The sequence below is a fragment of the Hyaena hyaena genome, unplaced genomic scaffold, assembly GCF_003009895.1.
Source record: "Hyaena hyaena isolate Hyena2069 unplaced genomic scaffold, ASM300989v1 scaffold_502, whole genome shotgun sequence".
Lineage (NCBI taxonomy): Eukaryota > Metazoa > Chordata > Mammalia > Carnivora > Hyaenidae > Hyaena > Hyaena hyaena.
In genome coordinates, this window is record NW_024081136.1 from 453,557 (window position 1) to 476,955 (window position 23,399).

Below are 23,399 nucleotides of genomic sequence, written 5' to 3' on the forward strand. Positions count from 1 at the left end.
GATAAAATAGAAAAGAATCAGTGAAGCATGACAGTCTCACTGAGTTGAGGAGACAGAAATCAAATTGGGGGTGGAGTTGGCAGCTGGAAAGGAGGGAGCTAAGCTGAGAAAGAACTCTACAGATTTCAGCAGGGAAACCCTTGAGACTTCCCAGAATTCAAAGCTACTCACAGTAGGGTGACATTCCACAAAGCCAGAAAAAGACCAACTGCTAGGGATCTGTACCCTGAAGGAGATGTTCAAATTCTTAGCAGCTATAATTGAGAAACTTCACTGAACACCCAGGACATTCAGTACTAGGTTTGCACTTTAGGAATAATATTAAATAGTCCTCAGGGTAATGGCTACTATAGAAGCATCTAAGTAGAAAACCATGCCTTGAATGTACCAAGCTGACTTAACTGTTACACAATTATCTGCCAAAACAATACTCTTTAAAGAAAAATAATAAATAATAACATAGCATACCTAATGTTAAGCATTCACTGGGGAAAAAAATACTGGACAGAGGACGCAGAACAAAATGTCATCTAAATCATGAGGAAATGCAATCAATAGTACAGACAGAAAAAATAGTAATGATAGAATCTTTAGGGGGAACTTTGTTTTTGAAACAACTGTAATAAATATCCTCAAGGATTTAAGAGACAATGTGAAAATAATAAGGGATTCGTAGACCATTAAGAAGACTTAGTGGAATTATTTTGAAATATACAATATTCAAATTAAAAAAGCATTGAATAGTTTAGATATTATAGCAGTTTAGACACTACAAAAGTGAACTTTGAGACCTAGCAATAGAAATTACCAAAATTGAAGCACAGAAATAAAGGCTGAAAAATCATTAATCAAGTCTTAGTCACCTATGAACTAGCATCAAGTAGTTAAAACACATGTCCAAAAAAAGATGGCATTTGGAGAAACAAGAAAGACTTTTCAAAAGTAATGAAAATTATAAGCCTATAGAACTGCAAAACTCAACTACACCCACATAGAAAACCCAAAGAAACCCACATACAAGCTCATCAAAATCACATTTCTGAAAACTAGCAGTAACACGAAGAGCATAAATGCAGGCAGAGAACAGACAAAGTAGCTATAAGGAAAAAAAAGATAAGAATATCCTCTGACATCTTTGTAGAAACTAAGCACAGCAAATAAAAATGTCAGAAAAAAAAAAAAACATTTTCAGCCTATTATTCTCTGCCCAGTGAAAATATCCTTCTAAAATGAAGGTGAAGGAAAGCTTTCTACAGGCAAATCAAAATCGAAGGAGTGGGTCACCAACAAACCTATGCTATAAGTAATAGAAGAAATTGTTCAACTGAAGGGAAATGACAGTACAAGCTCCAATCTGCCCAAAGAATAATGAAGGCACCGAATGGGAAATATGTAGTTAAATATAGGACTTTTTTTTCTCATTTAATATAATTCTATAAAAGACAACTGAAATTTTAAAGCAAGTAATAACAGTGTATTTATTCATTATTATCGCCTGAACCGGGAAAAATGGCCTAATAGCAATAAAAAGGGTCTAATAAAATAGAGTATCACACGGCATTAAAAGAATGGGGTATTGTTATATGCAATAACATGGATGAGTCTTATTGACAAAATGCTGAGCAAAGGAAATGAACTACAAACAAGAATGATTCTTATGATTTCATAGAAGTTAAACACAGGCAAAACTAAAGGTGTTAAAAGTCAGAATATCAGTTGCTTCTCAGGAGGGTTTTGAATTATTTTTAATGTTTATTTTTGAGAGAGAGAGAGACAGAGTATGAGTTGGGGAGGGGCAGAGAAAGAGGGAGACACAAAATCCGAAGCAGGCTTCTGAGCTGTTAGCACAGAGCCTGACACAGGGCTCGAACTCACAAACTGAGAGATCATGACCTGAGCCGAAGTCAAATGCCCAGCTGACTGAGTCACCCAGATGCCCCTACTCAGGAAGGTTTTGGCTCAAATACATGAAAAAAAATTTATTTGCCTGATATTGCTTGCTCTTTATTTGCATGGTGATTATTTTGGTATATACATATGTAAACTCATAAAGCAGTATAATAAATATTAGTGAACTTTAAACACTAAATTGCATTCATTTTATACTTCTATTAAATGTTTTTTAATAAGAAAAATATATATGTGATCTAGAACTGTGCCATTAAATATGGTTGGGAAACTGAGATTTGAGGAATAAGTTTACAAACTAAATAACAGAAGATGTCCCTTTATTCTTTTGATTGTTTTCCTCAATCTGGATTTGAAGACTGGAGTGTTAGCTGTTATGCAACCCTGAAAAGATCAGACTGAGAAAGAATCTTACATTAGAAGCCCCCCCCAACCCCCCACCCCAAACAGAGATGTCCAAAGAAACTTTACCTCCTTTGAGGACCTTAGATTGCTGCATAACCATTTGTAGAATATGATCTACTCTGGTGTTTTTCATGAAGGAGATAATAAATGTTTTAATCATGTTTTTAAAGATAGACAAAGTGCATTTACAAATTAGTTCATGCAAATATATGTATATAAAAACATACAAAATTGGAAGTTATGATCAATTAGATCAGCATTCTTTTCTGTTTGTTGTTAATTTCCCTGTGCTTCATAATATTTAAATAAATTTTATGATACTCTTAATTTGAATTTAGAGTGTTTTATGCATCTTCAAGCAGATATTTTTCCACAAGTTTCAATCTCCCAATGTCTGCACCAAGGGTACATTCTTTCCAATACCCACATGGTGTTATTTCTTATTATCTAATAAATCATATTTCCTCAAATTAAACTACTTTTTCATAAGAGTGAAAATTAGTCCTGTGGCTCTGTCTTCTATTTTCTCATCTCTAGCTAGACTATTACATCTATTGAAACTAAGTAGTGGGGAAAGTGGGGAGAAAAATGGTATTCTTAGCCATGGTATTACTGGCTCTCAGAAATGTGTAGCAAAACTGACTTCTAAACAGTGGAGTTTGAAACTTGGTGATTTATCTTAAATAATATTGACATAGATAATTTCAGCTTTGCTGAACACTATCTTCCAGACAAAACTGATTATTGATATTTTATATTAATATTATTAGCAGCAAAAATGAAACGTTCTTCTTTCAGTTTTGCGCTAAGAAATTACTGGAGCACCTGGGTGGCTCAGTTGGTTAAGCGTGCAACTTATGCTCAGGTCATGAATTAATGGTTTGTGGGCCCAAGCCCCCTCGTTGGGCTCTGTGCTGACAGCTCACAGCCTGGAGCCTGCTTCAGATTCTGTGTCTCCCTCTCTCTCTGCTCTTCGCCTGCTTGTGCTCTGTCATTTTCTCTCTCTAAAAAGAAATAAATATTAAAAATAATTTTAAAAAGAAATTACTTTAGATGCATTCTGTTGACTTATTTCTTGCTTACTTCCGTTATCAGATTTTCCCATGTACATCAAAATTATCAAGCAAAGATGAGGATTTTATTTTCATTTTGCTTATGTGTTACATTAAAAAAGGAAAACAAAACTGCTGAATGAATATTTGACACTATATAATTGATTGATGTAGCGTCAACAATATATACTCTAGATGTTCAGAGGAAAGTAAATTCAAAGACAGATGAAACGAAAATTAGCCTTGAGCATGACAGATCTTGGTGCAAACACTAAAAGATGACTATTTCCTATTAAATTTGTCATGATAAACGATATAGAGAGTAAAAGTTATATTGGGAACTGAAAATGTTAAAACATCCAAAACCTCAAATGATGGCACAATAGGTATTGTACATCCTTAATATTATACTGGAACCTAATCTAACAGACCCACCCAAGGACTGTTAGAACTGTTTAATTATCTAGAGTCATATATACTTGTTTGACCTGATATTTACCATTGATTAGAATATAGACTCTGTCAAGTTATGGGATCACATGCAAATTTTGTCCACTTGAGGTACAAATTTTCTTTGTCCAATAAAAATACAACCCCAAAGATAGTTCATTGTCCTTAGGATGTTAATCATTTTGTCTCTAACTTTACAAACTTGTTTTGATGTGTCTTTTCTGGTGGTGTATATAAAATCTGCTTTTTCGAGTTCTGTTTTAAACCAATTTTATCATTCAGCCAGTTTCCTCATTAATAAGTTAAATAAATCTTTGGCATATATTCATTTTACATTTGTATGTCTCATTTTTAACACTTTTTCACAATTATACTTTCACAAAAGAAAACAGTAAATACTGTATAGATACAATTAAGAAGATTTGGTGATCGGGGTGCCTGGATAGCTCAGTCTGTTAAGCATCCAACTTCTGCTCAGGTCGTGATCTCATGGTTTGTGGGTTCAAGCTCTGTGTCAGGCTTTGTGCTGACAGCTGGGAGCCTGGAGCCTGCTTCAGATTCTGTGTCTCCCTCTCTCTGCCCCCCATCCCCCAAACACTCTGTCTTTCTCTCTCTCTAAAATAGATAAACATTAAAAAAAAGATTTGGTGACAGAATGGAGATGATAAATAAAGATAGCATGACATCAATGAATGCATAGACCACTCAGTTAAGAGTTATTTTAGAAATTGTGCACTTTCTGCACAAAGTATGTGTTTCTTCTACATTATTTTAAAATAGATGGTTTTTATGGCAATATGTGTCTTCAGGTTGAAAATCTATTTTAGCAGGACATTTGCTGTTTTTTCAAGACAGTCCATTCACCTTCCAAACTGCTTATTTATTAATGATGTTTTCCTAATAATAAACCAAATTTCTCTGATTTATAATTTTAAATTTTCAGACCTGGTTTTGAAATCTGAGCTTCAGGAAATATGTATACCTGCTTTTTGATATGCCAGCTCTTCAAATCTTTCTAGAAATTATAGAATTTGCCTCAAATTTTTTCTTTGCTAAGTTAAATATCTCTAATTTCTGTATCTGACTCTCTTTTGAAATTATATACAAATCCTTTCTGACACTCAATAGTTGTTGCACTATACATCCTCAATTTACACTAATTTTTCTTTTAAGGTATGTTTAAGAACAAGAAAAGATACTGTTGTTGGGATGTGAGAACAGTATATAATGCAACTGGGTTTGGAAATTTTTATCTTCTTCTTGACCCATGACAGAGAAACCATTAAGGAATAAATTTCATTTCCCATTATAAGCAGCTTATTCTGAGGATTTTTATTTTTAAAAATTGACCAGAATTCCTTATTTTTTAACATTTTCATGTTTTTTGATATATACTGTGACATCCTAGTAACTAGATCTAATTTTAGTTAGATTAATTAAATGGCCATCACAAGGGCATCTGGGCGGCTCAGCCTGTTAAGCATCTGACTCTTGGTTTCAGCTCTGGATATGATCTCACGGTTCTTGAGTTGGAGCCCTGCATCGGGCTCTGCGCTGACAGTGTGGAATCTCCTTGGGATTTTCTTTCTCCCTCTCTGTCTGCCCCTCCCCCTCCGTGCCCTCTCTCTCTCACTCTCTCAAAATAAGTAAATAAGCTTTTAAAAATATGAATGCCACTTCCCCACAGAAAATTCCATGGCCAGTCAATCCAAATTAGATATTCTTATTTTTTTCCTCTCAGCAACCTCATTTTCATCATAGTAAATCATACTCTCAATGTGTGTGTGTATATGTGTGTGTGTGTGTGTGTGTGTGTGTGTGTGTGTGTGTGTGTGTTGGTATTACTTATCTTAAGATAGATTGAAATTCCATGACAATAACACAGATAAACATCAATGTTACCCACATTTTACAAATGATGAAGTGGTTGCTCAGTAAATTAAATTTCTTTTTTTTTTTTTTTAAATATTTTATTTACTTTTGAGATAGAGATAGAGACAGCATGAGCAGGGGAGGGTCAGAGAGAGAGGGAGACACAGAATCTGAAGCAGGCTCCAGGCTCTGAGCTAGCTGTCAGCACAGAGCCAGATGTGGGGCTCGAACCCATGAACCGTGAGGTCATGACCTGAGCTGAAGTCGGATGCTTAACCAACTGAGCCACCCAGGCACCCCGTAAATTAAATTTCTTAAGACCACACAGTTTGCAAGTGGCAAAGGCAGAATTCAAACCCTGGTCTCTCTGACAGAAGCTTTCAATCGCTTTGCTATTTCATATTTCATGCAAACACTCTTTGCATGTAAACATAGCATGTTCATAAAGCTGATCATGAAGTATATTTATTTTAGTTATTTTTTGTGATTTCCAATATATACATGGTTATTTCTATATAGATTAAAGCATAGTAATATTAAATTAGGATAAAGATGAGTAACAAATAAATGTAATAGGAATAAGAAATGTTTTTAAATACTTTAAACATCTAAAATGAAAGCAATTATAGGTTTTAGCAGGAAGACAGAACTCGAATATAGTCAAACCTGCTTCCTTCCAATAAAGCAGGCATCCTAGTACCACACTTTTTCCATCCTTCCAAACAGAGACCGTAAAAATAATTAAAGAGATTTAGCAACAATTTGACTATTTTAGACAAAGAAAGGCACTGCCAATATTTGCTGTCTTAATTGTTTTAAATGTAAAGGAATGTAATGGATAGAGCAGTAATTTTAAAGATAGCAAAGTAAATTATTTCAAAAATTGGTGGTAATTATGTCTGCGGCAGACATGCTAATTTCTATTGAGTTCTTTTTTTCAAAAACACTTTTGGCTTTTGGTTTGGGTTTTTTTTTTATTCTCTTCTGTTTGTTCAAATTCTGAATAAGATTTTTTTTTTCTTTTCCATCTATAAGGATGGAATTTAATATTTTTCTTAACTTTAGAAAATGTTGCCAGCCAGTCTAATTACTATATAGTTCCTGTTAGATAATTTAAAAAAAAATTCAATTTTTCTCTTTAAAATTAATTGTATATTGTTTTTAAATATTATATGCATAAGTTAATAAAAGTACTTACTTCTATTACTTACCGTGACTTCTTCCTTTTCTATATAAAGACGGGGTTTGATTTTTCTTCAAAAGAATATTTAATAATATAATTATGGAATCTAATATTCCTCAAGGCATATCTACCCTATAGGAATTCTCAATTTTCTGTTGCTCAGCTTTCTCGAAACTTTTCAGCCTATTAAAATGATTCACTTTTTCACATTTTATATTTAATATTTTTTATTTTATCAGTGCTCATATCAAGAGATAGTATTCGAAAGCTTCCCTCCCCAAACTCCTCTTCTCTGCACTCAGGTGGTCTCAAGGTGCCTTGTCATTTAGAATTCTCTTGAAATTGCTGAAAAGATAGCAGTTTTGTTAGGTACCCATATCCCTCCTTATGCAAAATGTTTAAAATGTAAGAAAAGGTGCAGTAAGTCGCCATAGGATTGAAGGCCCTTGATGAAAACAAATTGTCCAGTGCATTTGAGATAAATGTCTTAAAGCAAATGAAAGCTATGGTAATCCCAGCCAAAACCATGTATATCAGGACAAGGCAATGCATTTCTAGATACCATTTCAGTAAATGCATGGGTTTTGCTTCCATCTTGTAAGATTTCTTAATAGAGCTTTTTCATAAATAAGAAATCTAAGTGTAGAAAATAGTAGCAAAATAAAGGACTTGCCACAGAAGAATTATAGCTTTTTCCACAATATGTGGGGAAAGATTAATGATAATGGTAGAAAATAGACATTAGACCCACAGCCACTCTCCAGTTGGTGACATATTTAAAATTAGAGGAAATCTGGACCTCTAACTGTAATTGGAGGCATGTACTTTGATATAAAGACATTAGACTCTATAAATCTGTCGAAAATGAGGTGTTTAAGGGAAGAGCAAAGAAGAGAGGGTAGATGATGGTTTCAATTTTGGAAAGTTGCCTTTAAAATATCTATGAAGAAATCCATTATGCTACATGGTAAACAGTCTGGACCTCAGATGAAAATGTGCAGGTAAGGGTATAATTATGGAAATTTTCAGAACATGGTAGTAGTTGAATCTATATGTGAGGATAGCAATGCTCATAGTACATGGGGTAAAAAAGAGGAGTACATCAAGTACAGTAGTTTGTGAAATACCAATATGCCAATGCAGGTCAAGAAAAAACAAACAAATGTTTATAACATATTTTTTAAAATTGTGTGTTTCTTTGTTGTATAAAAGGCAAATATTGTTAGCATTAGAAAGGCAAAATACTTGGACAAAATTAGAGATGTGGAGGACAAATTAGTGGTGGGCAGGTTTTGAAGACAGGGAAACAGATTGGAGAAAGGTAGTTGTGGTTTTAACAGCAATTATAGTCCAATATCTCAACCAAATATTGACAGCGTTATAACCTATTAAGCAGTGTGTTAGTTGCTGTATCCGTCACCACAGTCAAGCCTCAACAGTTGTGTCACCACAAGGTGATGGATTTCCTTCGGTGGATATTTGATGGGCCAACCCCAAATATGAGTCCATATGCACTCAGACTAAGCAAAGACCCCGAGGAAACAATTCTGTCAATGTGAGCACAGTGAAGAACAGTTCTTTGTCCCACAAAATTTTGTCACCCAGCCTCCTTTGTCTCTACAGCTCTCTGATGTCTTCAAAACAGTATGGTTTTTCTTGCTTATTATGGCATTTTTCCTTATCGCAAAAAAAAAAAAATGCTCTTCCATTTCTTCCATTGCTTGTTACATACTTCTCTGAGGTGGAAGTAGGATTTTTTTCTCCTGTGAACATAACCATATTTTGCTAGTGATAGTTAATAGATTCATAAAGTAAATATATGTGTACATAAAATCCATATATGTTTAGAGAGTATTCTTTAAATGTTTATTTATTTATTTTGAGAGAGAGGAAGCATCAGTAGGGGAGGGGCAGAGAGAGGAGAGAGAGAATCCCAAGCAGGCTCTGCACTGACAGAGTTCAAACCCATGAACTGGGAGATCATGTTCTGAGATGAAATCAAAAGTCAGGTGCCTAACCAACTGAGCTATCCAGGTACCCCAAGAAGAATTTTTTTTTAATTTTTAAAAAATTGTAATGTTTTTATTTATTTTTGAGAGAGAGAGAGACAGCGTGAGCAGTGAAAGGTCAGAGAAAGAGGGAGACACAGAATCCAAAGCAGGTTCCAGTCTCTGAGCTGGCTGTCAACACAGAGCCCAAAGCGGGAATCGAACCCATGAACCGTGAGATCATGACCAGAGCCAAACGCTCTGGTCGGACGCTTAACCAACTGAGCCACTGAGGCACTCCAAGAAGAATTTTTTAAAAAGTGTATTTATTTATAAGAGGGAGAAAGAGGAAGCACACGTGGGAGGAACAGAAAGAGAGGGAGAGACAGAATCCCAAGCAGGCTCTGCACTGTCATCACAGAGCACAATACAGGGCCTGACCTCACAAATGTGAGATCATACATGAGATGAAACCAAGAGTTGGATGCTTAACTGAATACACCACCCAGGGACCCTTAGAGAAGAGTATTTAAAACAACTATTACCTTAATCCTTAGATATATCAGAGATGGAGGTTAAGATTTTCATTTCAGCATTACTTTAGAACTTCCTTTTCCCCATCAGATTGTCTTGGTACCTTGGAAAAAAATCAAATGATCACATAAATATAAGTCTATTTCAGGCTCCTATTTCTATCATATTGATACATGCCTGTACTTATTACTACATCTCATAAATATTGGCTATCATATGTCTTTAAACAAGATAATTAATGCCTCCAAATCTCTTTTTAATATTTAAGATCATATAGGCTATCCTAGATTTCTTAGAAGCAGCTTATCCATTTCTACCAAAAATTCTGCAGAAATTTTGATTGTGATGAGTCTCCCTTAAATATCAATTTGAAGAGAAACAATATCTTAATAATATAATTAGCATGACAAATATTCTTCTGTTTAGGTTATCATTAGTTTCTCTCAGTAAAGTTGCTTAGTTTTTGCATAGAAGTCTTGCAAGTCTCTTGCTAAGTGGATGCCTAAGTATTTTACATTTCTTTTAATGCTATAATAAAACAAATTGTTTTCAAATGTCATTTTCCAATGGTTTGCCTCTTAAGTATAAAAACACATTTTTTATATCTTTCTTGTATGTGGTGACTTTGTAGCATTCATTTTAGTTTTTTTAAATGTTTATTAATTTATTTTTAGAGAAAGAGAGAGAGAGAGAGAGAGAGAGCATGAGGGGGGAGGTACAAAAAAGTGGAGAGAGGATCCTAAACATGTTCTCTGCTGTCAACACACAGCTCAATATGGAGCTCAAACTCATGAACTGTGAATCATTACTGAGCCCAAATCAAGAGTCAGATACTTAACTGACTGAGCCATCCAGGCACCCCAAATTTGTTCTAGTTTTAAGATACCTTATTTTCATAGTTTTTTTTTTCATTATTTCTACATAATTATATCATCTGTGAAAAAAAGCTTCCCTGCTTGTTTTCCAAACTTAGCAACTTTTAGGACATTATGACTTATTGTACTGCTTAGGACCTGCAATATTATGTTTAATAAATTAGAGCAGACAACCTTGTCTTCTTAAAATGTTAGGGAGTAAGCATTCATTTTGCAGCATTAAGTGCAATGCAATCTGTAGGCTTTTTGTGAATGTCCATTTGTTATTACTTAGCCTTTTTTTTTTTTTTTGGTCACAAATAGGTATTGGATTTTGTCAAATTCTCTCTCAATATGTATTCATATGAATCCTCTATATTCTTTTCACCTTTATTCTGCTAATATGATACATTTCATTGATTGATTTTCTTTTTTAAAATTCTTTTTAATCTTTATTTATTTTGGGGAGATAGACAGAGCACATGTGGGGGAGGGGCAGAGAGGGACACACAGAATCTGAAGCAGGCTCCAGGTTCTGAGCTGTCAGCACGGAGTCCCATCCGGGGCTCGAACTCATAAACCGCGAGATCATGACCTGAGTCGAAGTCAGTCACTTAGCCAACTGAGGCACTCAGGTGCCCTTCACTGATAGATTTTCTAATGTTAAACCAACTTTGCACCACTGGCACAAACTCATGTGGTCATAATGCATTGTATTTTTCATATACTGTTAGGTATTTATTTTGGGATGTTTGCTTCTATGTTCATGAGAGATATTGGTCTTTCATTTTCTTTTCTGATAATGACTTTATCAGGTTTAATATCAGCATTATACTAGCTTCATTAAATTAGTCAAGTTGTGTTTCTTCCTGCCCTGATTTCCAGAAACTTAGTATGAGGCTGATATTATTTCCTCCTTACATATTTTATAGAAATTAACAGTAAAATCCAAACGGCTTCGATTATGAATTACATTCAATATTAGACTTCCAAATATTCAGGTTTTTCTATTTATTATTGAATCAGGTTTGATCAGCTGTGCTCTCTGTGGGATTTATCTATTTAATCTATGTCAGGGTTTCTTAACCTCAGCACCATTAAAATTTTGAGCTGGATAATTATTTGTTGTGGGGGACTGTTCTGTACATATAAGACATTTAGTGGCATCCCTGACCTCAACTACCAGGGCTTGTATCATTAATCTCATTATCATGTAATACCATTAATCTCTTCCCATGTGACAACTAAATATGTCTCCAGACATTATCAAATATCCCCTGGAGGTCAATATTGCCCCTCCTTTAAACCAATTGTCTAGGTAGTAAAATTTACAGCATAAAGTTCATACTTCCTATTCATTATTTTGCCTTGCTTTAATAAGGATTTGTAGTGATATCCCTTTTTCACTTCTAAGATTAGTAACTTGAAATGTTTCTCACTTTTACTTTTGTATTAATGCTGTGTTTATAGTACCAATTTCCAAAAAAAACTTTTTTAACAAAATGACTTAATTGTTGTGTAATTTCTTTTTTTCTTTTTCTTTTTTTTTTAAACAGTCTTGAGGCCTTTTATTTTTTTACATTTATCATGCCCTGAATTCCTAGGGAATGGGCCCTAGCAGCTCAGGCTCCTTTCCACAGGTTCTCACAAAGTGTGCTTCTTTGGTGGACTAGGCTGGTGTTTCAGTTGAACCCAAGTACCTTTCTCTTTGGGGTCCTTTTTTCTCTGATCACTTTCCTTCATGTGTTTCAGGAAGCTATCTTGGCTACTCAAGTGCTTAATCTGTTCAATATGCACATTATTTCTCCTTACAAGAATCTTGCCTTTAACTTGTCGGCTTACAACAATGCCAACAGCATGCTGGGCATAATGTAGACTCTTCCAGTTTTGCCATGGTAACAGTTGTGCAGCACTGCATTTTGAACTGTGTCCCTTCCCTTGATGTCTATGATATCGTCTTTCTTACAGATTCACACCTATGTGGCCAAAGGAACAAGTCCGTGTTTTCTAAAAGGCCTAGAGAACATAGAGCAGGTGCCTCTCCTCTTTCCCTTTGTGTTGATCATTTCGGTGTATTCCTGGAAGACGGTCATTCTGGCTGGAAGGCTGTGTTCTTTCATTGAAACTGCTCTTATGGTTTCTCTCTTCCTTCTTCTAAACATTTTTGTGTTAATTCAGTTTGTAAAGTTTACTTTGAATCCCTCTGACTCTTTAGATATACATTTTTTACTATAATAGTTCATGGAGGTTGATAATACACTTCATTAATCTCTCATGGTCTTCCTAGAATTAATATTTGGCTGTTTCATACACAAAGTAAGAACCTTACAACGGTGCATTTATTTTTTTCTACATCCTTTTGCTATTGTTGTCATGTAAATCTTACAATGCAATAGTATAATCTTTACATTAAAAATCTACTTTTTAAAGAAAGTAAGAAAATAGAATATGACTTTTTAATTTATTCACATTTTTATAATTACTCATTCTCTTCTCTCTGAGTTTCCTCTGCTACTGTTTCCTTTCATTCTGAAATTCTTCCTCCAGGACTTTTTTAAATTGGTCTCTTGTCTCTATATTAGATTTAATTTGTCTGATCATGTCTGTATTTTAAATTTCTTGCTTTTCTTTTTTGCTAAATATAGAACTATGGATTGAGTATTTTTTTCTTTATCATTTTTCAGTATATCATTCCATTGTCTAAGAGTCCATTGTTTGGAGAACCCAGGCATCATTCACACTTTTCTTGCCTTTTGTATTAAGTATTGTTTTTTTCCAGCTATATATATATATTTCAGTCATCAATAACATTTTTATTTCAGGTACAGCTGCCACTACACAGAACAATGAATTTTTTTTAGACTAGTTTCATTTCAGGATGGTTTCTGTTACATACAGAAGTACTCCACAAGCAATTTTTAACAAAGTAATGAACTCAGAAATCTGTAGTAACTTTTAAAGATGTACTTATTTTCAAATCAGATTACAACCTAAGGTTACAAAATAGTCTAGATTGCATCCATTTTTTCCCCCTACAGGAATGTGTATGATAAACTCTCCTATTATTCTAGAAACAAACCCAGGAATTCTGCTTACTGAGGTTACTTTCGATTGTGTTCTTTTGAAATTACCCCTTATGGAAAAGGCAGTGGTTCTCAAGGGCTTTAATTTCTTTCTCTGACTGTATTTCAATCAGGTTTTGGATGTGGGGGGTGGGGTGAGGTAGGGTTAGGCTTTTCCAGCAGCAACACAAACACACTGTATTTCCATTTACTCTGACTTGCTGCAGATTTCTAAAACAATCACGAAGTTTCTCTGCTCTTTTCTTCTCATTGCTCATGTATTTGGCTAAGTTTATATGTTTGCAGTTTCATTAAAATACTAAAATAGAGATGTCTAAGGTACCTAAGATTTCATTTTAAAACCAGAGGTAATATGGTTCCTCTCATCTTCTGTTTTCAGCAGTTTGAATATAAGATCCCTCTTTGTGGTTTTCATTGTATTTATCCTGCTTGGGTTTGCAGGGCTTTCTATAACTATATATTGTTTTTCACCAAATTTGTGAAGGTTTCTACTATTGTTTCCTTAATTATTTCTTCTGCCCCATTTTCTTTTCTCCTCTGGCTGCAAATCACATGCATATTAGAATACAGTAACTGAAATTTTTATTGGAAACTTATTTTTGCCTCTTACATTATATATTGTCTATTGTTCAGCCTTTGACAATTCTGCTAAGCAATAATTCTGCTCTCTCCAGTCTCTTGTTTATTTTGCTCATTTCTGGAATTTAAAAATATAATATCACACATTTAACACTAGATTTCTATTGGGATTCTTTTTAGAGTTTCCATTTCTCTGCTGATAGTCTTCACTGATTAACTCATTATAATCATTTTTCATAAATCTGTGATGGCTTCTTTATCTGCTCATTTCAAAATCTGGGTCATCTCAGAGTCTATTTTTACAGACACTTTTGTTCATGTCACATTTTTGTTTTCTGTTTTGTACATCCTCTAAATTTTACTTCATATCGGGCATGATAGATGTTATGTTATAAAGAACATTTAATCTATTCACCTTTTTTAAACATTTGATTTTTTGTTCTGTTGAACAGTTAGTATACTGGCTTATCACCTGGAGCTCTGGGAGGCTTGATTTCATACTGTGTTAGGGCTGGTCTTCACTGCGTAGCATGGCCCTTCTGATGTTTCTATGATATTTACCAAGGCGCTCTAACTTGGCAGCATTCAAATGGCTGTTAATCTATGTTTTCTGAGATTGGTGACAGTTAAAATCTCTGTGTGTTTTTCAGCCTTCCAGCAGGTGTTTTACACCAGATTTCTTGGAATCTCCCCTTTTCATGCCCAATTGATGGGACTGCCAAAATTGGAGGGGAGTTTATAAGTAGTTTTGGGAATGCTCCCTACTGTGGCTCCCTCCTTGTTGAGATGCCCCTCCTTATTTTCTAGCTTCTTGGGCAACCTGGAACTCTGTCTTCTGCAGTCTAAAGCCTGAATGATGGATGTTTTCTGCTTAAATGTTTGATACACTGCATCATTTGAACAGGAGAATCTCCTTGGGGAAAAGCTATGGAAGTAAATATCTCACCGATTGAAGTCTCTTTTTTCAAAGGACAAAAATCCCTCCAGGTTATACTTGCTTTTCTTCATTCTCCAGTACCTTCAAATAGGGGTGTGTGTGTGTGTGTGTGTGTGTGTGTGTGTGTGTGTGTGTGTTTTCCTTTGTATATTTTGTCTAGGTAATGATCTTCATGGTAGGATCAACCTTGTACAAGCTCCCCTACAATTATAAAGAGAACTGAAACTTCCTTTTGAAATAAAATGAATGAAAATAATTGTCATCAAACATTAGCCAGACTCTCTATTTCCTGTCCTTAATATAAATTCTTTTTTTTTTATTTATTTATTTCTAGGAGAGAGAGGGAGAGACAGCGTGAGCAGGGGAGGGTCAGAGAGAGAGGGAGTCACAGACTGAAATAGGTTCCAGGCTCTGAGCTGGCAGTCAGCACAGAGCCCGACGTGGGGCTCGAATCCACGAACCGCGAGATCATGACCTAAGCGAAAGTCGGACGCTTAACCGACTAAGTCACCCAGGCTCCCCTATAAGTTCTTAAAATTACAGGCTTTGGATGCTTACTGCAAAAATATATTGATATGCTATATTGTACTGATACAATTTTCTAACATTACCATATTGTATTTCTATCAGAAAACTTATATAAATCTCCCTATATTTTATTTTAATCTTATTTATTTTTATATTTTGTATCTACATTGAAATAGGAAATGTTTATTTTGTCATCATAATGTGAATTTATAATTTTTCTGTATTTTCTATCCAGGAATACAAAAAAGTAATTACTCCTTAAACATTTGTAATGAAATTTCCAGTAAAACTGTATGACTCAGAATAGCATTTCTAATTCTTGATTTTTTTTTAGTTTTATATATTAGGTTATCTGTTTCTTTTAAGAGTGGATTAAATATTCCATTAAATCTTCAGTTTTGCCTATTTTAAAATTAGCTGCATATTTATTTTATTACTCATATTATCATAACTAATGCTTAATTTTTGCAGTTTACTTACATTCTTGTTTAAAATTTTATTTGTGTTCTATATCACTTTAAGGCAATTTTGCAAAAAAATGTCTATTTTCATTACTTTTGTTTTATTCCAAAATCCATTCAAGTTATGAATTTCCTCTCTTATATTTCTCTTAATTAGAAGAGTTCCAAAAATGGTTGAGGATGTACAGTAATTCAAATCATTTCAAGGGGAACCATATACTCTGCATTTTCCAATACGGTCAGTTTTATTTTTTGTGTAGTTCCATTAACCTTTATCTTGGTAGAAATTCTAGTCATATCCTGTCTTTAGGTCAAGGATCACAAATATTTTGGTATAATTCACATTTAATAAAATTTAGATATTAAGTGGATGGTTCAATGATTTTGGACAAATGTATACATTCTGTTACATTCCTGAGATTACCATTATCATCAAATTCCGGAATAGCTTCACCTCCCCCAGAGAGTTCCCTTGTGGGCGTTGTAGTTAGTTTTGCAGCCAACTCTCATCCCCAACAATGATGTAATTTCCATCACTAATGATTAGGAGTTATCAATACTAATCATCTTTATCTTTTTTTTGATACATTTTTAGTGTAATTTCCCTATATAGGTGGCTAGGAGGGTTTGGGTAGAGTGTCGCAGTTGTGAGAAATAAAGCTATAAAATTATAGTGTAAGCTCTACCACCCCAACTTTATGTAGTTTACAGTTTTCAAACCATCAGACTGCTAAAAACAAATGTGAAAGACACAAAAGTGGAAAACCAAGTAGATTTACAGAGATTTAACAAAACAACACAATGCATGGTGATTAAATCAGGAAAGAAAAATGTACTGGAATTATTTTGTAAGAAATGAAAACATGTTTAGGACCTTTAACTGTAAGGAAAGTGGTACAGATTTCAAAGACAGAGTTCTGCTCTGATTATTTATGATTGTTAAATTTCCAGGATCTGTACAAATTTTATAAACCCCTCTATTCTCCAAGTTAAAGAAAAGTTTGACTTATTGTTCACAATAATCTATGTCAAACTAATAGAACTATTAAGGTGAAAGTAGTGTACAAACCTAGGTTTATTCATATTGACAGCAAGGTCAGCCAGATATTGGAGATCTAACTGAGAATTGGTAACCTTGGGGGTAGTTCAGAGAAGGCATTATGCAAGGCTCTGGGAGGTAGAGCAGAGCTAACAGAAGCTTGAAGAGTTGTGTTGTGTGCTTTGTTCCCCGATGAGCTGTCAATGATGCCCCTCTGAGGAGATACAGTTACCCTTTCTGAGCTCCAGGTGACTCCTGTCTCTGCACAGCAAGCACACTCAATCAGGTTTACAATCATTTGCTTCCTCTCCACGGAAAGGAGAATTGGACCCAATGCTGTTTTGACACTGGCCAGAAGATTTTTCAAGGCTAAAGAGATCACTTCATGTTCTTGCTTCTGTTTTCTGGCAGATTTCTCTTCAGTTATTCCAAACATACAGATAGCTTCTCTTTTCCTTAGAGCCTCTGCTGTCTCTAGATGGTCCATCTCTGTGAGTCACAGTGTTTATACATAGCTTAATAAGGTGTGCTTCTCTTGTGTGCCGAGTCCTAGCGTCACAGTGATTCCGTTGATTGAAGCACCCCATCTATCACTGAAGATTTTACTTTTCTTTATAAGTACTTATTTACTGCTTCTTCAGAATATGTTTTGTGGGATTGTAGAGTGCTCCACACTTAAATTATATATCACTTTGGTATTTAAATCAATGAATTTAAATTACTGCATAATGATTACTTTCAATTTGTCTTCACTTAAGGAAGATGATATAATTAAACGTGTTTGTTTGATCCAGTCTTGCAAATGAACTACACATTTACATTAGGTGTCTATGAGATGAGCTAATTCTCTGGAGCTTTTTAAACCATTGGAAGAACTTGTTGGCTCTCTGGCTAAGTCAGCAATCTCTCTCCCCCTCCTTTCTCTTTTCCTCCACCTTCCCTTCCTTTTTCCCTCTTTTTATTACCCCTTTCTCCCTCTCTCCACGTAAACCCTTTTATCCCCCTCCCTTTTTTTTACCTCATGCTTATAGTGTGCCATACACTATGCTAAATACTAGAATTAAGATATTGGATAACTTTGATGTTGACCTGACTTGGGTTTCCAACCAGGGACCAGTTAAACTCCCTCCCACTTCCTGTGCCCAAGGAACCTGAGAAGCACTGTAGAAGTGGAAGGGGAAATCAATTTTACAGAAAAGCTAATATGTTCTAAACTACTGAGAAGTTGAGATGAATAAGAATTATAGGCAACTAACCTAGATTTCATATATGCTATTTCATCACTAGAAGTTCAACTGGGGACTTCTAACACACTGTCCATTCTTTAACATTCTCCGGTGTCATAATACCTTCATAGATATATGACATATATTTATAAAAGCTGTTTTATGTACAAGTCTATAATTCTATCATTTGCTTAATATCTCCATTTGTTTCTGTTGGTTGATTTTTCTCTTCATTATGGGTTGTATTTTCCTGGTTCTTTAAATGCTTGAATGCTTGATCTTTTTTTTTTTTTAAGAGAGAGATGGAGAGAGCGTGAGCACATATTTGGAGGGACAGAGGGAGAGAGAGAATCCCAAGCAGGTTCCATGCTCAATGCAGAGCCCTACAGTAGGGCTTGATCTCACAACTGTGAGATCATGACCTGAGCTGAAATCAAGAATCAGATGCTTAACCAAATGAGCAACCCAGGTGCCCCAGTGTTTGGTCATTTTTTATTAGATGCCAGACATTAGGATTTTATCTTTTTTTTTTAATGTTTTATTTATTTCTAGGAGAGAGAGAGAGAGAGATAGCGTGAGCAGGGGAGGGTCAGAGAGAAAGGGAGTCACAGACTGAAACAGGCTCCAGGCTCTGAGCTGGCAGTCAGCACAGAGCCCGACGCGGGGCTCGAACCCACGAACCGTGAGATCATGACCTAAGTGAAAGTCGGACACTTAACCGACTAAGCCACCCAGGCGCCCCAGGATTTCATCTTTTTGAATGACGGATTATATTGTATTCTTTTAATTGTGAGCTTTGAACAGTGATACAATTAATTTCATTAGGAGAAGTTTAATCCATTTCAGGTCTGCTTCTAAGCTTTGTTATGTGGGGCCAGAACACTTTCCACTGATTTTGCTAAGTGTAGCAAAATTATAGGCAGACTGAATAGTCTCCCAATGACCTACGCAATGTGAGGCTTTTCACTCTGTCATAGGAACCCTAACTATTCTTAGCCATTTGTGAGCTCTGAGGACTCTGTCACCTTGTCCTTTCTTGCAGTTCTTTCCCAGACTCAGATTTTTTGTTTTCTTAACATGCACTCATTAGAAGTACTCTGCCAAAGACTCAAAGGAAATGCTCTGGAAATCTCCAAAGCCCTCTCTCCATGTAGCTCTTTGCAGTACTTTCTTCTTTCATGTGGTTCTCCCCTCTCTATCCATCAGTCTCCACTTTGTACTATATTCTTCAAGGTGTCACCAACTTGACTTCTGAATCAACTGTATACTTCAGCTGAGGGTGTCTGTTAGGCTTTCTTTGGGTTGCCTCTTGCTGTGCCATGGCCTGGAAACTGTTTTTGGGTGTTATGCTGAGGCAATCACTGCATCATATGGTTTGTTTCCCTATCTCAGGGATCACTGTCTTGTGCTAAAATTGTTGTGACATATATATTCTGTCCAAGTGTTTTAGTTGCTTAAGGCAAGAGTGTATATCCAATCCTGTTAATCCATAATGACCAGAAGCCTAGGTACATCATTCCAATCCTCACAGCAAGGAGTTAATACCACATACATTTTTATAAATAAAAGAGCTGAAGCTTACCTAGAATTAATAACTGACTCAAAAATTTATATTTAGGGATGCCTGGCTGGCTCAGTTGGTAGAGTATGTGACCCTTATGTCAGGGTTGTGAGTTTAAGCCCCACATTGTGTGTGGAGATTCCTTTTAAAAGTTGTGTACTTAATATAAGAAGTGTTGATAGGCAAACCTTGATCTCTCATACATAAGGAGAGATATTATCCCACCTTTGCATTTGACCATATATTCCTGATCTTATGAAAAACTTTGATATGGTAGGAGGTAAAGCTGACTTCCAAGAATTCAGAAGTAGGTGGTGGGAATTGATGGTGGTAAACATAGACATTTATTCTTCCAAGAAGGTATGTAGTGAAAGAACAAAAAGAAAACAACCTGAAAGAAAGGAGAGAGATAGAAACCTCAGAAAAGGGTGTTAACCTGAGGGAAACTCATGTATCAGAGGTATGTGCTCTCAGTCTCACTGCTTATAGTAGTCTAGCGAGACCAGCAGGGACCCAAGGAGGGACCAGGGAGTTTGTTGTAGTATGAAAGGGATGAGGGTGGAATAGAAGCATATAATCTGTGTTTGCAGGATGGTGAGTAGATGAATGCAGGTAGAATTGGGGAGTTTTGTTAACTCTCTCCTTTCCCAGATTACATGCCAAGAAGCCCACCTATCAGATGAACAGTCTGTAACCAGTGATGAAGGCTAGGACAGCCCACTGGCTTATCTAACTCCCTCTCCTCATACACACACACACAGCTATTATCTAATATGATTTACCATCCTGTCTTTACAAGGCACCTGGGAAGTTTTGGGTGGGAAACATTAAGAAAAACATTGTAAGGTGATCAGTATGTAATTGATAATTTTGTCTATGAATAATTGAGCTCAGTTTTTCTCTGCCACAGGAACTGAACAGAGAATACTTGCCTTTGTCTCTGTTCTGTATTATTTTCAGGAGAAATACTTCACTTTGTCATCCTTTTACAGATTTATATCTGCCATCCCTCCCTTCCACACTTTTCATCCTTCTGTGGAAAATACATGAGGTCTGCACTAAGAGTAGAGATGAAGATTTAACTCACTTTGCTCTTGTAAACTTGTATCCAATTTCGAGTTTACAGCAGTTTTGTATTAATACACACACATGTCATATTGTGGGTGTCCCGTGGTCTTGTACCTATCCTTGTGTGTGTGTGTGTGTGTGTGTGAGTGTGTGTGTGTGTGTGTGTGTAAGCATCTTCTGTCTGTCCATTTATTTGTTTATGACTTTATCATTAGGCTAAGTGACTATTTTGGAAAGAGAGTATTTCAAGGGCCTAGAGTCCTAGAAATTAGTCTATTCTTCAGAAGTCATTTTATTGGTTTAGAAAATCAGTGAATATTTCTGGACTATAAGTGACTTGTCTATAAAATAGGATTTTACTTGCCTTATTTGCTTTATGAACTACCATGCTCTTCCCTCTGTGAGGAGGCCATGCTTGTTGCAGAAGAGTCAACATGGTCATAGTCAGGGGCAAAGACTGTAGGGAGGGGATGGGAAGACCACCAGAAGAAGTGAGACCACAGACCTTTCAGAGTATTGTGCTGAGTAAGAAACAAAACCAGAAACAGAGCAATCACACCTGAGGGAACTGAGTATAGGCTTTTGATAGAGGTATAGTTGAGTTTCTGTTTTCTATGAAGGTGGACCTAATTAACTGCAGAGGGCTTTTATCATTTGGTTTGGTTTGGCTTGGATTGGTTTGGTATGTTTCTGTGTTTGATAAACACATTGGACCCAAAGATGAATTACTTGGTACAAAGGCCACAAACTTGAATACAGTTGCTCCTTATTCGTATAACCCCCAGGATATTTTATTTTTTGTTTTTTTTCACTTTTTTTTTTCAAATAGTTTATTGACAAATTAGTTTCCACATAACACCCAGTGCTCATCCCCACAAGTGCCCTCCTCCATGCCCATCCCCCCTCCCCCCCACATCCATCAGTCCTCAGTTTTTGTCAGCATTCAAGAGTCTCTCATGGTTGGCCTCTCTCCCTTTCCCCCACCATTTCCCCCCTTCTTCTCCCCCTTGGTCCTCCGTCAAGTTCCTCCTATTCCTTCTATACGTGCAAACATATGATATTTGTCCTTCTCTGCCTGACTTATTTCGCTCAGCATAACACCCTCAAGGTCCATCCATGTTGCTACACATGGCCAGATTTCATTGTTTCTCATTGCCATGGAGTATTCCATGGTATAGATAAACCACATCTTCTTGATCCATTCATCTGTTGATGGACACTTAGGCTCTTTCCATGTTTTAGCTATTGTGGAGAGTGCTGCTATGAACATTGGGGTACATGTGCTCCTATGCCTCAGCATTTCTGTATCCCTTGGGTAAATTCCTAGCAGTGCTATTGCTGGGTCATAAGGGAGTTCTATTGTTAGTTTCCTGAGGAACCTCCACACTGTTTTCCAGAGGGGCTGTACCAGTTTACATTCCCACCAACAGTGTAGGAGGGTGCCCGTTTCTCCACATCCTCGCCAGCATCTAGAGTTCTCTGATTTGCTCATTTTAGCCACTCTGACTGGCGTGAGGTGGTATCTCAGTGTGGTTTTGATTTGTATTTCCCTGATGAGGAGGGATGCTGAGCATCGTTTCATGTGTCTGTTGGCCATCTGGATGTCCTCTTTGGAGAAGTGTCTGTTCATGTCTTCTGCCCATTTCTTCACTGGGTTGTTTGTTTTTCGGGCGTGTAGTTTGGTGAGTTCCTTATAGATTCTGGATATTAACCCTTTATCTGATATGTCATTTGCAACTATCTTTTCCCATTCCGTTGGTTGCCTATTAATTTTCTGGGTTGTTTCCTTGGCTGTGCAGAAGCTTTTAATCTTGATGAGGTCCCAACAGTTTATTTTTGCTCTTGATTCCCTTGCTTTTGGGGATGTGTCAAGTAAGAAGTTGCTGCGGTGGAGGTCAAGGAGGTTGTTTCCTGCTTTCTCCTCTAGGGTGTTGATAGTTTCCTGTCTCACGTTCAGGTCCTTTATCCATTTTGAGTTGATTTTTGTGCATGGTGTGAGAAAATGATCTAGTTTCATTCTTCTGCATGTTGCTGTCCAGTTCTCCCAACACCATCTGTTAAAAAGGCTGTCTTTTTTCCATTGGATATTCTTTCCTGCTTTGTCAAAGATCAGTTGGCTGTATACTTTTGGGTCCACTTCTGAGTTCTCAATTCTGTTCCATTGGTCTATGTGTCTGTTTTTGTGCCAATACCATACTGTCTTGAGGATGACAGCTTTGTAGTAGAGGCTGAAGTCTGGGATGGTGATACCTCCCGTTTTGGTTTTATTTTTCAGTATTACTTTGGCTATTCGGGGTCTTTTGTGGTTCCATACAAATTTTTGGATAGTTTGTTCTAGTTTTGAGAAGTATGCTGGTGCAATTTTGATTGGAATTGCATTGAATGTGTAGAGTGCTTTAGGTAGTAATGACATCTTAACTATATTTATTCTTCCTATCCATGAGCATGGAATGTTTTTCCATTTCTTTGTGTCTTCTTCAATTTCCTTCATAAGTTTTCTATAGTTTTCATCATACAGATCTCTTGTATCCTTGGTTAGGTTTATTCCGAGGTATTTTATGGTTTTTTGTGCAATTGTGAATGGGATCAGTTTCTTGATTTCTCTTTCTGTTGCTTCATTATTGGTGTATAAAAATGCAACCGATTTCTGTACGTTGATTTTGTACCCTGC

At 36.0% G+C, this 23,399-nt stretch overlaps 1 pseudogene; it reads right to left on the reverse strand.

Annotated features, from left to right (window-relative positions):
- Positions 1 to 11,831: 11,831 nt before the first annotated feature.
- On the reverse strand, positions 11,832 to 12,315 carry LOC120247162 (annotated as a pseudogene).
- Positions 12,316 to 23,399: the final 11,084 nt, after the last annotated feature.